Raw genomic sequence first — 17055 nt, forward strand, 5'->3', positions numbered from 1 at the left:
TAAAGTTTGTCAGTTTGTTTTAAAAAAAGCCAACTATTAGTTTCATTGATCTTTTCTACTGTCAAGACTTTTAGTCTTTATTTCATTTTTTTTTCCTCTGATTTTTGTTATTTCCTTCATTCTACTAACTTTAGGTTGGTTCTGTGGGATTTTTTCTTCTTTTTCCTTCTTTTCATATTTTTCATATCTCCTTGGTATTTTTAATACTTTCTTTTTTTCTTTTTTTAAAATTACTTTAGAGATCGAGAGAGAGAGAGAGAGAGTGTGAGCTACTGCAAGCAGAGGCATATAGAGAAGAAAAGTAGAGAATCTTAAGCATACTCTGCACTGAGTGTGGAGCCTAACAAGGGGTTCAATCTCATGAGCCTGAGATCATGACCTGAGCTGAACCCAAGAGTCAGAAGTTTAACCAACTGATCCACCCAGGCACCCCAATATTTTCTATCTTTGTTAAAATATCATTTAGCTCACACATTGGTAAGCACTTTTAACACCATTATTTTGAACTCTAGTGGGTAAAAATCACTTATTTCGATTTCATTAAGGTCACTATCTGGAAATTTATCTTTTGTTTAGGACATAGCTCCTTGTTTCTTCATCTTTCTTTACTCTGTGTTGCTTTGTGAGCATTAAATAAAACAGTCACCTCTCCCAGCCTGGACAGACTGGTCTCCTATGGGTGATAAACCTCTTCAATCATCCTGGCTTGAGGTCCTATTTGCCATTCCATCTTTTGTGATTTTCCAAGCTGCCATCTTTGTTTTCAGTAGCTCCCAATAAATGAGGATGTGCCAAGATGTCAGTGTCTCAACGGTATATTTTCCTGTTCAGGCTTCCAAAAGACTACCAACTGCCTTCCCCTTTAGCTCCCTGAGGCAGCCTAATGAGAAACCCAACCTGCAGACATAAGCTGGGAAAGTCAGGATGTTAGATATGAAATATAGCCCCTCCTTCTCAGGGAGAACCTGGGAGCTAGGTGTTTTTCTTACTCATTCTTTGCTGAGATAAGGGAACTGTCTGGGAGTGCTTGCGCACCCAGATAACCACCTTGTTGTTTTGTGTGGTCCCATGGGATTCATGAATGTTAAGTCCCATCAGCGTTCAGAGCTGAGAGATTTTAGAGCCAGTGCCTCCACTGACAGCCATAATAGTTGAGGTAGTACATATTTGGACAAGCTCCTTTCAGGGAGAAGCTGGAGACCTGATTTTACTGTTGGAATGAGCCATGGGAGATGGGAGGAATTTGCTAACCAGCTTTTTAGGCTATCAGCAATCACATTCAAGATAATTAGAAGCAATATTGTAAGGCTGCAGGTGAGATTTTATAAAGTCAAATACACTTCAGGGAGAAAGTGGAAGATATTTTTATCTGCTACCTCTGTCTTGAGCCCAGAGGGAATACCTACAGGAAGTACTTACACACAAGTTTAAAAACTGCTTTTTGTTATTTAATGTTGTCCTGTGGAAGTCATAAATGACAACTCCCACCGGCTGTCAGAACCAAACAATTGGAGGGCTCATGCCTCAGATGACAGCTGCAAAAGTTAGAATGCTAGATGTGCAGAGAACTTCCTTTTAGGAAACAGTAGGAGACTCAATTTTATTGTTGGCAAAAGCCAGAGAGAGAATTTGGGGAAGTGTCTACCAGTTCTGTTGGCTTCTCAGGAATATCACATCAGAACTAAAATGCCGACTGCTTAGAAGCTAGGCACCCAGGCTGCAGCTAGTAAAGGATACAGTCAAAACCCTCCCAGGAGAATCTGGGAAGTGGACATTTTCCTTGTTTCTTTTACCCTGAGCCCAGAATTACAGCTGTAGGGAAGTACTCTCATGACTGTTTATCAACTGCTTACTTGTCTGCTATAGTTGTATGTGACTCATACAAACAAACCTTGATTCTCAGAGTTAGGAAACTTGGGGTCCCATCTCTCAGGTGGGAGCTCTTGGGGTGCTACATATGTGGACTAACTCCTTCTAGAGGGGAGCTGGAAACTTGGGTTTATTGTTGAAGCAAGTCAGAGGGAGAACACAATTGTCCTTTTGGAATTGGTAGAAATTTGCCTTCCTACTTACATGTAAGTAAGCCAATCTATCCAGCCTTGGGGGGAAAAAAAGTATACTCACAAACTTAACTCTGGTTATTCTGAGGATGAAAGATAGGTAATAGGTGGATGTTTACTGGGTACAGTTTTAATTTTTATATATTATATTTCAATGTTGTTAAGCATCAGTTCATAATGTGTGTCTTATACATCTCATTTTCTCTGAAAGGTCTACTCATATTTTGCTCTTTTTTCTATTGACTTTATTATTGACTATCAAGATTTCTTTATAAAATTAGTCATTTGTTGTGATATCAGTTACTGTCATTTGTATTTTGACTTGGTTTTTGGTGTATATGTATGCTGTGTTTTTTGCCACTTCCATCTTATCCATCTGGTCTACCTGATTCTGTACCATAAAACCAGCCTTGTGGACTCTGTTATGAGAGTTGTCTTGCCAGTTGGCTTCTTGTGCTCATCCAATAGAAGGAGACTGAGAGTAGGAAGAGAGAGTTGATGCTTATCTCTGAGGGTCACTCTGTGCTCTGTCTTAAGCAATAACTGTCATTTTATCACTTCTCTTTCTATATCCCCAGCTCTCAGACTCTTGGTAAAATATTTCCTTCCATTGAGACATGTAGCCATGTGAATGGCAACTAATTTTGTTAGAAACTGAATGCCTTAACCTTTTTTACTTTTCTCTTAAATTCCAACACAATCCCCTTATTTAAGCCTCTGTATTTAAACTATCCTGATGAATCTGGTTTCTATGGACATTCACTACATTTTTTGTTTGTATGCTATCCAGGTCTTCTACTTGTATTTTCAACACATTTGAAATACAAACCAAACTCTCCTCACTGCTTTGGTTCAAGCCACCATTCTACCCAGAACACACTACTGCCTGGTCTTTCTACTCCTAGTTCTAGTGCTTTCATGTGTACACAGAATCTTGACATCACAGGAAGGCATGAATCCTGGCTTCCCAATGAGCTGGTGTGGCCTTCCGTGTGAAAACATGAATAATTACACATGCATTTTTTTTTCCTGCAAGGGTACAAAATTTATCATTTAATTGAAAGTTTACATTTTTGCCAACTCACAGGAGATAAGCAGTCTTATAGAAAAGAGCATGTCCTTTTTTCCATGTTTTTTTCCCAAATATTTGACACATAAATGATACTAATAAATACTTGATATATAATCTGTTTTTTTCCAGTACTTTCTCCTATATCTTCTTTCTCAAGCCAAATACAAATAGCATAGAAAACAGTATGCTAAGGAATGCTCACTTTTTTGTACAATTTAGTAGGATAAGATTGATGAATAAATGAGGTCTTTTTTTTAAGAAAATCAGTTTGTCAATTATTTTGTGCTTGCTTTAACATAGCAATATTTTTATTTATCTTTCTGTTGTCCTTAGATAACATTCTAGTCTTTTTTCTTTTTTTGAGGGAAAAACAACTTTTTTTATTATTATTATTATTATGTTATGTTAGTCATCAAAAAGTACATCATTAGTTTTAGATGTGGTGTTCCATGATTCATTATTTGCCTTTTAATTTCATTTGCATTTCTGACCATGTGGAGAAATTACCTACCTCAAATGTACCTGTAAAGCTAAGAAGCACAGTCTTTTTTTTTTTTTTTTTTTTTTTAGATTTTATTTATTTATTTGACAGAGAGATCACAAGCAGGCAGAGAGGCAGGCAGAGAGAGAGGAGGAAGCAGGCTCCCTGCTGAGCAGAGAGCCCGATGCGGGGCTCGATCCCAGGACTCTGAGATCATGACCTGAGCTGAAGGCAATGGCTTAACCCACTGAGCCACCCAGGCGCCCCAGAAGCACAGTCTTTATGAGGAGATGGTACTCGGTTCATCAGGAATGATCTATAGACTCAAACATCAGATTTTGTACCTAGATTATTGTTCTTATTTTTCAGATGGGGCAAGACATCTTGTTGCTATCAATGAAAAATAAAAGAAATTGTCAGTTATTAAAGAGAGAAATACTTTCAATTCCTGCCTTGTGATGAAAAGGAAAGGAGTTCTCTGCAGTGTGTGTGTGTGTGTGTGTGTGTGTGGTGATTGTAAAGAGACTGGTAAATGCTTCCAGGTTCAACTTTTAAATTATTAATTTGAACAGACCCTTTGTATTCTGCAGCAGTTTTTCCATAATGCTAGTGCATTTTACAGAGCTCTTAAATATGTAAATTTTTTTCTAAAAAAAGTTATGGAAATGCCTCTGGCAATATTGGAGAATACAGACTTATTCATCTTAGTCCAGAAACAGATACTTCTACAACTTCCACAAGGATTATATATATTGCTGCATGACATTTACTGCCTTTACTTAAGACTCATTCACAGCAGGGCAACTGGGTAACCTAGTGGGTTAAGCATCTACCTTTGGCTCAGGTCATGGTATTGGGATGCCAGGATCAAGTCCTGCCTGGGACTTCCTGCTTAATGGGGAGTCTTTCTCCATCTTCCTCTGTCCCACCATTTGTGATTTCTCTCTCTCTCTCTCTCTCTCTCTCAAATAAATAAATAAAATCTTAAAAAAAAGAAAGACTAATCCAAAGTTATCTATGTAGAAAGTCAATCTATCATTTTTAATCAGAAGCTTAATTATTATATCTGATTTTTCAGATGACTATTTCTTTTATCCAGTAGAAATTTTCAAAACCTGCCCAAGATCCTCATTAAAATGGCATCAGCATAATGAAATTCATGTGATATAGTGTGTGGGAGGGGTGGACATTGTTCCTCCTGGCTGCTGGCTTTAGAAGCACAATATATTTTTAAAAATTGGTCCTATTTGTCAAAGGCAAGCCCTCTCTTCTCCACCTTTTAGAAGCTCTACTATCCACGTTGGATAATAGCTATGAAATGAAAATTGAGTGCAATACATTTTATTCCATTTCATCATATAAATTCCCATTTCCCAAAACAATCTCCTTTGGGTATCATAATGAGCAGTACCACTTGAAATCACTTAGAGAAGCTGACAGAAAAGAGCTTCAAGCTATTTCAAAAAGCTTTTTTTCTTGATCAATTTTCAAAATATCTAGTAGTTTATACACACAGTAGATATTATTCCCCTAACAAATATACCCATAATTTTACATAATTTGTGAATACCTACCTCTCTTCTGTCATGTCTTCTTTCCTCCTCAACTTGTAATAATAAATAACAAAGCTTATTTAAGCCTTTAAATATAATGTGACTTTAAAAGTGAATTAAATTATATAAAGATAATTCAAAGCTGTGAGAAACTCTACTGTGTTTAAGCTACATATGGTCATCTACTAAAACTGTGGCAAAATCAAGCTCTTGCACCCACCAAATTGAGAGTTTTAAAGATTTGATGAAACCCTTGCAAAGCATTGATATAATATTCTGGTTTATGAATCTGAAGATGAAACCTAACTTCCCCTGATTTCTTTGTGGCCAGGGTTCTCAGTTCTTGATTCCAGCAACTGGATGTGTACTCAAGAATGACAGGGGCAGAAGTGAATCAACAACCATATTACTGAGTTTATGTATTCTGTGAACTCAGTGGCAGAGTCATTCCGTCCTTGATCCCTTAATGTGGGGTATCAAGAATAGCACCATGAATCCTTGATGAGCACAGATGGGAAGATTCTCACCAAGATACTATCCAATAGGATCCAATAGTACATTAAAAGGATTATTCACCACGACCAAGTGGGATTTATTCCAGGGCTGCAAGGTTGGTTCAACTTTCACAAATCAATCAATGTGATATGATACATTAATAAAAGAAAGAACAAGAACCATATGATACACTCAAAAGATGCTTAAAAATCATTTGACAAAGTACAGCATCCTTTCTTGATCAAAACTTTTCACAGTGTAGGGATAGAGGGCACATATCTCAATATTATCAAAGCCATCTATGAGAAACCCACAGTGGATATCATTCTCAATGAGGAAAAACTGAGAGCTTTTCTGCTGAGGTCAGGAACACAGCAGGAATGTCCATTATCACCACTGCTACTCAACATAACACAAGAAGTCCTAGCTTCAGTAATCAGAGACAACAAAAAGAAATTAAAGGCATCCAAATTGGCAAAGAAGAAGTCAAACTATCACTTTTTGCAGAAGATATACTTTATGTGGAAAACCCAAAAGACTCCACTCAAAATCTGTAAGAATTTGTACAGGAATTCAGGATATAAAATCAACGCACACAAGTCAGTTGCATTTCTATACACCAACAACAAGACAGAAGAAAGAGAAATTAAGGAGTCAATCCCATTTACATTGCACCCAAAACCCTAAGATACCTAGGAATAAACCTAGCCAAAGAGGCAAAGAATATATACTCAGAAAACTATAAAGTTCTCATGAAAGAAATTGAGGAAGACACAAAGAAATGGAAAAATGTTCCATACTCATGGATTGGAAGAACAAATATTGTGAAAATGTTTATGCTACCTAAAGCAGTCTACACATTTAATACAATCCCTATCAAAATCCCATCCATCTTTTTCAAAGAAATGGAACAAATAATCCTCAAATTTATATGGGACCAGAAAAGATCTTGACTAGCCAAAGGAATATTGAAAAAGAAAGCCAAAGTTGGTGGCATCACAATTCCAGACTTCAAGTTCTATTACAAAGCTGTCATCATCAAGATAGTATGGTACTGGCACAAAAACAGACACATAGATCAATGGAACAAAATAGAGAGCCCAGAAATAGACCCTCAACTCTGTAGTCAACTAATCTTGGAAAAAGCAGGAAAGAATGTCCAATGAAAAAAAGACAGTCTCTTCAACAAATGGTGTTGGGAAAATTGGACAGCCACATGCAGAAAATGAAACTGGACCATTTCCTTACATCACACAAAAATAGACTCAAAATGGATGAAAGATCTCAATGTGAGAAAGGAATCCATCAAAGTCCTTGAGGAGAACACAAGCAGCAACCTCTTCGACCTCAGCCACAGCAACTTCTTCCTAGGAACATTGCCAAAGGCAAGGGAAGCAAGGGCAAAAATGAACTATTGAGATTTCATCAAGATCAAAAGCTTTTGCACAGCAAAGGAAACAGTTAACAAAACCAAAAGACAACTGACAGAATATGAGTAGATATTTGCAAACGACATATCAGATAAAGGGCTACTACCCAAAATCTATAAGGAACTTATCAAACTCAACCCCCAAAGAACAAATAATCCAATCAAGAAATGGGCAGAGGACATGAACAGACATTTCTGCAAAGAGGATATCCAGATGGCCAACAGACACATGAAAAAGTGCTCCACATCCCTCAGCATCAGGGAAACGCAAATCAAAACCACAGTGAGATACCACCTCACACCAGTCAGAATGGCTAAAATTAACCAGTCAGGAAATGACAGATGCTGGCGAGGATGCAGAGAAAGGGGAACACTCCTACACTGTTGGTGGGAATGCAAGTTGGTGCAACCACTCTGGAAAACAGTATGAGGGTTCCTCAAAAGTTGAAAATAGAGCTACCCTAAGACCAAGCAATCATACTACTGGGTATTTACCCCAAAGAAACAAATGTAGGGATCTGAAGGGGCATGTTCACCCAAATGTTTATAGCAGCAATGTCCACAACAGCCAAACTATGGAAAAAAACCTAGATGTATACCAACAGATGAATAGATAAAGATGTGGTATACATATACAATGGAATACTATGCAGCCATCAAAAGAAATGAAATCTTGCCATTTGCAATGACATGGATGGAACTAAAGGGTACTATGCTTAGTGAAATAAGTCAATCAGAGAAAGACAATTATCATATGCTCTCTCTGATATGAGGAATTTGAGAGGCAATGTGGGGGGTTTGGGGGGCTAGGAAAGGAATAAATGAAACAGGATGGGATCAGGAGGGAGACAAACCATAAGAGATTCTTAATCTCACAAAACAAACAGGGTTGCCGGGTGGGGGTGGAGAGGGTGGTTGTGTTATGGACATTGGGGCAGGTGTGTGCTATGGTGAGTGCTATGAAGTGTGTAAACCTGGCGAGTCACAGACCTGTACTCCTGGGGCTAATAATACATTACATGTTAATAAAAAAAAATATATATATATGATAAAAATAATTTCTTAAAAAAAAAAAAAAAAAGAATAACACCATGACATGCCCAAGTGTTTTCTTGAACTGCTTTATTCCTGGTCGATGGCAGAATATGAAATAACTGATGTATTTTAATGAATTTTTAATTGCTTAAATTATGTTGTATATATACAACAGAATATACTACATGAAAAGGGATAAAAATAGACATGAGAGAGTTGACCACTTAACATTAACCTGAATCATAATGTGTGCTTGATTGGAGTGGGAGTTAGTGTTTAAAAAAAGAAACAAGTTTGTTTGCCTAGTAGACCTGAACTTTAAAGTTTCTGAAAACCTACAGTTAATTCTTTTAAGGGTTATAAGGATTTCCCCACAATGAAGTTTTAAAAGACCAGCATTTTATAGCAAGCAGTCAACATCCAGCAAGTGGAGGCCAGAGGAATAAATAAGGAAGCAGGGAGGAAGGCCAGAGGAAGAGAATGGATTCCCCCATGTCCATGCAAGACTGTTTATGAACTAAAAGGCGGATAAGTGGGAAAAAAAAAAAAATGATCGTTGTCATTCTCTGGGAATATACTATACATATGCCTGTCCAGACATGTTAAGGGAAGAGAAGGGATGTTTAGTTACAGGGCACTGAATATTAGGGTGCCCAAATATAAGGAAAATATATATTAATCAAAATTAATTTAAAAAAAATTCCAAAAGCCAAGGTCTGAAAGAAATGTTTATGAGCTGGAGTGTTAATAGAACATGCTGTGTTAGAGGGAGAAGGATTTCAAACAACCTGTTGTATAGAATAGGCATTAAAATAATTCAGGATGTTTATAAAAGAATAGGGGAATGCAAAATTAATGTTTATATACAAAAGGATAAAGCACACTGAAAAGGGGACATATGAAAAATCAAATAGCTCCATATAATGAACTTGATAGAAAGTCATCAGTTTGATCTAGTTGACACTTGAAAAGGAATATCGCACTCATCCTCACATCTGAATGGAAAGTTTGAAGGAAACATAATTTGGGAAGGTCTTCTGGATGGTTAACCAGTTTCAAATACTGAAGTGGGAATTAAGAAATTCAAATTGAGTATTAAATAATATTAACAATAAACATTTCTTCACACAAAACAGGATGAAACCAAGGCAAGGAGGAGAATTTATAAAAAAGAATAAAGACTTGGGGCACCTGGGTGGCTCAGTGGGTTAAAGCCTCTGCTTTCAGCTCAGGTCATGATCCCAGGGTCCTAGGATCGAGCCCCGCATCGGGCTCTCTGCTCAGCGGGGAGCCTGCTTCCTCCTCTCTCTCTGCCTGTCTCTCTACCTACTTGTGATCTCTATCTGTCAAATGAATAAATAAAAAAATCTTTAAAAAAAAAAAAAAAAAAAAAAAAGAATAAAGACTAGATGTTAGGGGAACCTGGGTGGCTCGGTGGGTTAAAGCCTCTGTCTTTGGCTCAGGTCATGATCTCAGGGTCTGGGGATCAGGCCCCGCATCAGGCTGTCTGCTCAGTGGGGAGACTGCTTCCCTTCCTCTCTGTCTCTGCCCTGCATCTCTGCCTGCTTGTGATCTCTGTCTGTCAAATAAATAAATGAAATCTTAAAATTAAAAAAAAAAAACACTAGATGTTAGCTAGGAGAAAAAGAAAAACACAAATGTATGGTGCATTTCATACATGTTAGACTACATAAAAAAGAAAATGAAGACATGGCTAAATGGGGTTAAATTATTTTGTGTAGGCTTAGTTTTGTTTCATTTTTTTTCCCTGATTCATGACTTGTTCTACTAATTTTTAGTTCCTAGACAATCCACCCATTATCAAAGATTTGACCATATTTATAAAAATATATTATTTTGAGTCTCTATAATAAGATGATTGTTTATCAGGTTAAATAATAGTAGAATTTGCTGGATCTTTAAATATTCTCACATAGATATAAGAATTCAGGTTTTTTTTTTTTTTTTTTTTAAGATTTTTTATTTATTTATTTGACAGAGAGAGAGAGATCACAAGTAGGCAGAGAGGCAGGCAGAGAGAGAGAGGAGGAAGCAGGCTCCCCACTGAGCAGAGAGCCCGACGCGGGGCTCGATCCCAGGACCCTGAGATCATGACCTGAGCTGAAGGCAGAGGCTTAACCCACTGAGCCACCCAGGCGCCCCAAGAATTCAGGTTTTATAGCTAATCACATTCTATCACATATGAGGAATCTATAACTTTATTAAGTTGCATAACTAACCAAATGCCACAAAACTGGCATCAAGTCCTGGTCTACCACCTGAGTATCGTGGCTTGCTTTACACAATGTAAATATTTGCTACCTTTATTTTACATATATATTTCCAAACTTTCTAATTTTTCTATGTACTTAATATTGCAATTATATATATATATGTGTGTATATATATATATACTTTCTATATACATTTTAGGTATAGAGAAAAGTTGGAAAGGTAGTTTACATATACCCCACACTCAATTTTCCCTATTAATATTTAATGTTGATATGGTAAATTTGTTAAAATTAATGAAGATCTAAGTATTTCTCTTCTTATTTTTTTTAATTTGTTTTTTGATTACGTTGTATTAGTCACCATATAGTACATCATTAGTTTTTGATGTAGTGTTCATGATTCATTGTTTGCATATAACACCCAGTACTCCATGCAATATGTGCTTTCCTGAATACCCATCACCAGGCTAACCCATCCCCCCACTGCCACTTTTTCCAGAGTCCATAGTCTCTCGTGGTTCATCTCCCCTTCTGATTCCCTTCCCTTCATTTTTTCCTTTCTCCTCCTAATGTCCTCCATGCTATTCTTTATGTTCCACAAATAAGTGAAGCCATATGATAATTGTTCTTCTCTGTTTGACTTATTTCATTTAGACGAGATCAGGCACGTTCAGGGTGGTATGGCCATAGACTACTTATTTCATTTAGCATAATCTCCAGTTCCTCCATGTTGATGCGAATGTTGGGTATTCTTCCTTTCTGATGTCCGAGTAATATTCCATTGTATATATGGACCACATCTTCTTTATCCATTTCTCTGTTGAAGGGAATTTGGGCTCCTTCCACATTTTGACTATTATGGACATTTGGGGTATTTACACCAAAGATACAGATGTTGTGAAAAGAAGGACCACATGCACCCGATGTTTATAGCAGCAAATACCCAGTAGTGAAATCACTGGGTCACAGGATAGTTCTGTTTTTAACGTTTTGAGGAACCCCTACACTGCTCTTCAAAATGGCTATACCAACCTCCATTTCCACCAACAGTGTAGGAGGGTTCCCCTTTCTCCACAACCTCTCCAGCATTTGTTGTTTCTTGTCTTGTCAATTTTTGCCACTGTCTCAGTGTGGTTTTGATTTGAATTTCCCTGATGGCTAGTAATGTTGAACGTTTTTTCATGTGTCTGTTAGGCATTTGTACGTCTTCTTTGGAGAAGTGTCTGTCTCTTATCTTCTGCCCATATTTTGACTTGATTAGTTATTTTTTGGGTGTTGAATTTGAGAAGTTCCTTATATATCTTGGATGTCAGCCCTTTGTCTGTAGTGTCATTTGCAAATATCTTCTCCCACTCCAAGGACTGTCTCTGCTTTGCTGTACAGAAGCTTTTTATCCTGATAAAGTCCCAAAAGTTCATTTTTGCTTTTGTTTGTCTTGCCTTTGGAAACGTGTCTTAAAAGAAGTTGCTGTGGCCAGTGTCAAAGTGGTTCTCATCTAGGATTTTTATGAATTCCTGTCTCACATTGAGATATTTCATCCATTTAGAGTTTATCTTTGTATATGGTATAAGAGAATGGTCGAATTTCATTTTTCTGTATATAGCTGTCCAATTTTCCCAGAACCGTTTATTGAAGAGACTTTATTCCATTGGATATTTTTTCCTGCTTTGTCAAAGAATAGTTGACCATAGAGTTGAGGGTCCATATTTGGGCTTTCTATTCTGTTCCATTGATCAATGTGTCTGTTTTCGTGCTAGTGCCATGCTGTCTTTGTGATCACAGCTTTGTAGTATAGTATGGCAAATTTGTTAAAATTAATGAAAATCTAAGTCAGTATTTCTCTTCTTTTTTATTTACTTCCCTTTTGATGATGTTTTAAATGGTTTTCTTTTCTTTCAATTTCAAATTTCAATTTTTACTGCTCTAATGACCAGCTCCATCATCTTCTTCTTCTTCTTCTTCTTCTTCTTCTTCTTCTTCTTCTTCTTCTTCTTCTTCTTCTTCTTCTTCTTCTTCTTCTTCTTCTTCTTCTTCTTCTTCCTCCCACCATAGAAGACTTCAAGAAGCCTTTAATGAAGCTTCTTTGGGAATATGCTATGGAAACAAAAGTCCGTTGCACTTAGTAGTGATTAGGTTCGATGGTACATTCCAAAATGATCTCCCACCTGTCCTGCCTCAATCCGTCCCTCTCTGCTGCTCCCTGGGAATGTGGTTCTCCATCAAGGCCTCAACATCTGCTTTCTGGGCAACCCAGTCTAAACTAAGACAAATCACAGGTAATGATTTTGGAAAAATAGAAGGAATTACCCTTGTGGATACACTAGGGATACCTAGTGTCATATGTTCTTCCCAAAGCCAAATTGCTAAACTAACCACGTGTAAAGTTAGCATTTAATGTATTAGAGCCCAGATGTTGAGTAAAGTGTGAGAAACATTGTTTTATCAGCTTTAAAATTCAAGGAAAATTCAGGTGCCTTCAAAGATATTTGTAAGATCAAAATTAATATTCTTCATTCAAACTTCAACACAAATCAATATGGGGGAAGTTGTTATAAACCTACATGATCCTTAAATTATTTTTATATAGGTATATGGCTTGTATCTTAATAAAAAGGATCAGAATTAATAGTCTCAAAATGTATCTTTCATATTTTTAGCATAATGCATTGCACTCTACTTTACAATTTCTACATATTTTAATGGGTCAAATCTACCTTAATTATTTAAACACAGTTTTGATAAACTTAAACTACCCCTTCCTGCTATTCAATGGAATATCATATGGGTTTTCTTCAATGCTAAGTGTAAGGTTTTATTTTCATATTGTAAAAGTGGACTCAACAGACAATTAGCTCTGCAACCTCATCAATTTCAGAAAGAATGTCACAATGTCAAATATATTTAAACCATAATACTTATTTTGGCAGATGTCATCCAATATTTAATTGGCTTTTTTCCAACAAGTGCATAAAATATATAAAATCTATAAGTTATCTGAGAGTAAATGTATCAAATAATTCATCCTGCGGTTCACCAGGGAGTGATATTACTTAACAACATTTGTAGGCTTAATTCAGTTTCCTTGTATGTGGGTTTGACTGCAATAGCAATTTCAATCAAAAACTGTCAATTACAATATTGAAAATTCAATAATGCAAAATTTCAGTTTTTCAATTATCATGTACAAATTGTTAGAGACAACCTCGTATTGTATCCTTAGAATGAACTCATATTCCTCTCTTAGGTCCTTTCTCCATTCTTTCTGTTTAGGAATACACCCATCTGCGTAGCTTCATTTTCAAAAGAGTGATAACTTCCTATTGCATGTGATTAAAAATCTCCATTGATCTATCCAAAGCAAGATTTGGGGGAAAAATATAACCTTAAACTACCTACCTGTTCCTAAACTTTTATTAATAATAATTTTGGAGAAATAGTATTTGTAGATAATTTTCTGATGTGGTATATAGTGAAACATTTTCTCAAATATTCTAAGTTTATTATTAGATTAACTCTATATCATTAAAGAGTTTTTCCTTCAGAAAATTATATAGTTCTTCAAAGAATGTATGCTATTGAAATTTGATTTACCATTATTTTATTGATCTATGTCTGATATTTTAACTTTCATTTCATTGTGTTTTGCAAGAATATTATTGGCAATGACTGGAATTAAAAAAAAAAAGTCATTTACTCTAGATAGTTTAGAAGTGCTGTGTTTCTTCACATAGTATGTTCCTCAGTAAAACTCATAAGAACTTATCAGTGAATGCTTCCCTGAACTAAAATGTCCAAATTGCTCTTTGTTTCTTGCTTTATGTTTATTGCTCATTTAGCTATTACTAGAGTCTAAAAACCTTATAATCTTTTCCCCCTCGCCTTCTCCACTAGGATTGCAGTAATAGTTATTTTGTAAAGATGTCATGAGTGCCAACTGAGATTATGAATAGAAATGGCAGTGCTTAATGCTCTAGCCCAGAAGATGTACCCAATTTATCAAGCTTATTGTTACTCTTTTGTACTTTGTACCAAGTACTAATGCTCCAAGGAGAGGTAATGATTCTTGACATACAATGCTGGTTTACCATTGCCTGGTAAAAAGGAAATCTGCAAAGTAAAGTCAGTGTCTGCTCATGGGTGGATAAATGCTAGTAAGGATGTTACCAGGGATCATGGATGTACCTGCACTAGCAGTGGGAACAAGAACTAGAACGGCAGGTGCACCTGAGTGTCTCAGTTGGTTAAGCAACTACCTTCCCATCAGGTCATGATCCCAGGGTCCTGGGATCGAGCCTGACTTTGGGCTCCCTGCTCTATGGGGGGGAGCCTACTTCTCTGTACCCCTGCTGCCTGCCATTTCTCCTGCTTGTGCTCTCTCTCCCTCTCTCTCTCTCTCTCTCTCTCTGTCAAATAAAATATTTTAAAAAAATCAGAACAGCAGGTCCTTGTGATTTTACACTCTTATGTTTCTTACTCTTATTTCAACAGTGTTCCATGCATGCTTGATCTAGTTCAGCTTTCAGGGCACAGCCCTGAAGAGAACAACAGAGAAAGTTACTAATTTTGAATCACTGAAATTACTGTAGCTAAAAAATATGTTCTTTTAACAACAGTAATTTGCTTAAGCTGTCTTCCTTCTTTTTCTCTAGAATGCATTTATGCTCCAATTGATGTCTTTCCACTGACTTCTTTTGGATGAACCCCAAGTAAGTACATTGTTCCTCTGTTCTTGTTGGTATTCTAAAAATTTGTATAAATTGTTTTACATTCATATCTGGTGTGATAGCTGACACAAAAAGGAGCATGCAGCAGAGAAGATGGACAGTCAGGAAAATTTCAAGTATTCTGAGAACTTGTTTTCCTTTCGTTTGAGACTCCTATTTCTTGAGTTATGGGATTTATATTAAAAAGGGGTAATCAGGTCAGGAGAAAAACTTGGACATATGCAAATTACTCTGATACTAAGTTGTCTCTGGAACTGTACAGAATACGCGATAAGTAAAAGCTTTATTGTAAAACGGAATCCTAAAAATAAGACCTAGTGGGTTAAGCCTCTACCTTTGGCTCAGGTCATGATCTCAGGGTCCTGGGATCCAGACCCGCATTGGACTCTCTGCTCAGCAGGGTGCCTGCTTCCTCCTCCCTCTCTGCCTACTTGTGATATCTCTCTCTGTCAAATAAATAAATAAAATCTTTTAAAAAAAACCATGTAATACATTATATTCAAGTTTCTTGGGTGCACATAATAGCAATTAGAGCTACTCCTTTTTTTTGTTTTTGTTTTTTTTTTGTTTGTTTGTTTTCTTTTTTTGGTTTGGTTTAGCTAAAACTCACCTAAGGATTTCTTGAATGTTTTCCTCTTCATCTTATTTTTAAAGTCAAAAATGATTTATTGTCATTTCAGATAATTTAATTGTGGATTTATTTCAGCCTAAGACTTTTGGGGGTCTTATTATTTATCTATGGTGACATTGTATTCTGTTCTTTTATTTTTTAATTTAATTTGTTATTATTATTATTATTATTTTTTTTGGTATTCTGTTCTTTTAATTTGCTAGATAGTTTGTGCCTTTACCATGGGTGGCAGAGGCACCCTAAGCGACTCCCAATGACTCACACAATTGTGTAATCACCTCCAATTTAATATGGGTTGCCCTGTGACTTGTTTCTAACCAACAGTCTAGAGCAAAGTTGATGCCATATAGCATAACTGTAATTAAGCTTTTCAATTTAAATTATGTCTTAGGTGAAAATAGAGACTCTGCAACTGGCTTTGAAGATGCATACGGCCAGTCATGTTGTGATTTTCCAATGGAGAGGACCCCATGGCATGGAATGGTGGACAGCCTCCAGCCAACCACCATGAGTGTCCTGGACCCTCAGTTCCACAGCCACAGAGAAATAAAGTTGGAAGAGGTCCCTGTGCTCCAGAAAGCAACTCAGCCTAGTCAGCACCTTGATTCCATCTTGGGAGACACTGAGCAGAGGACCCAGCTAATCTGTGGACAGACTCCTGACCCAGTAAGATTGTGAGGTAAAGGAGTTTGTGTTAAACCCTAACATTTTTGCATTTCTGTGAATATATATGTGTATATAAATACACACATATGTATATACACACATGTACATGTATATATATCTTATAGTTTTAATTATATTTTCAAGTTTGTGGAATAATTATTTCTGTTAATTATTTTAGTAAAATTTATTTAGTGGAATTTTGTAGTATTTCAGTTTGAATTTTTGTTTTGTTTTTTAGTTACATATATACATACATATCTATAGATAGATAGATAGATTTTGTTTCTGAATGGGATCCTTTTCAAATATTTTAACAGTCTCGGGGGGGAACTTTTAAAATTAATGACTATATTTTAAACGTCCTTTTGATATAACATTTTGACTGGAAGAAATGCAGAAGAAGGCATAATTTTCCCTCTGTTTTTTTGTGTATCTATTGGCTTTTTAATATGCATATGTAATACCTGTTCTACCCAATACAGTAAGTTAAATTTATTTAGTAGATGTTTGGTTACTTCTAAAAAAGTCATACTAGGACTTCCTTATTCATAAGTTCAAAACTTCCATTTATCTTTTGTGCAGATTTAAAAAAATGTGCACTTGGGGATCAGAGTCCTAATTATCCCTTCCAACCATTTGTCTTTGGCTTTTTGAATACTGCTGGCTTGTGCCTCA

Source organism: Enhydra lutris, unplaced genomic scaffold (genome assembly GCF_002288905.1).
Source record: "Enhydra lutris kenyoni isolate GAN:26980312 unplaced genomic scaffold, ASM228890v2 scaffoldscaffold51, whole genome shotgun sequence".
In the NCBI taxonomy this organism is placed as follows: domain Eukaryota; kingdom Metazoa; phylum Chordata; class Mammalia; order Carnivora; family Mustelidae; genus Enhydra; species Enhydra lutris.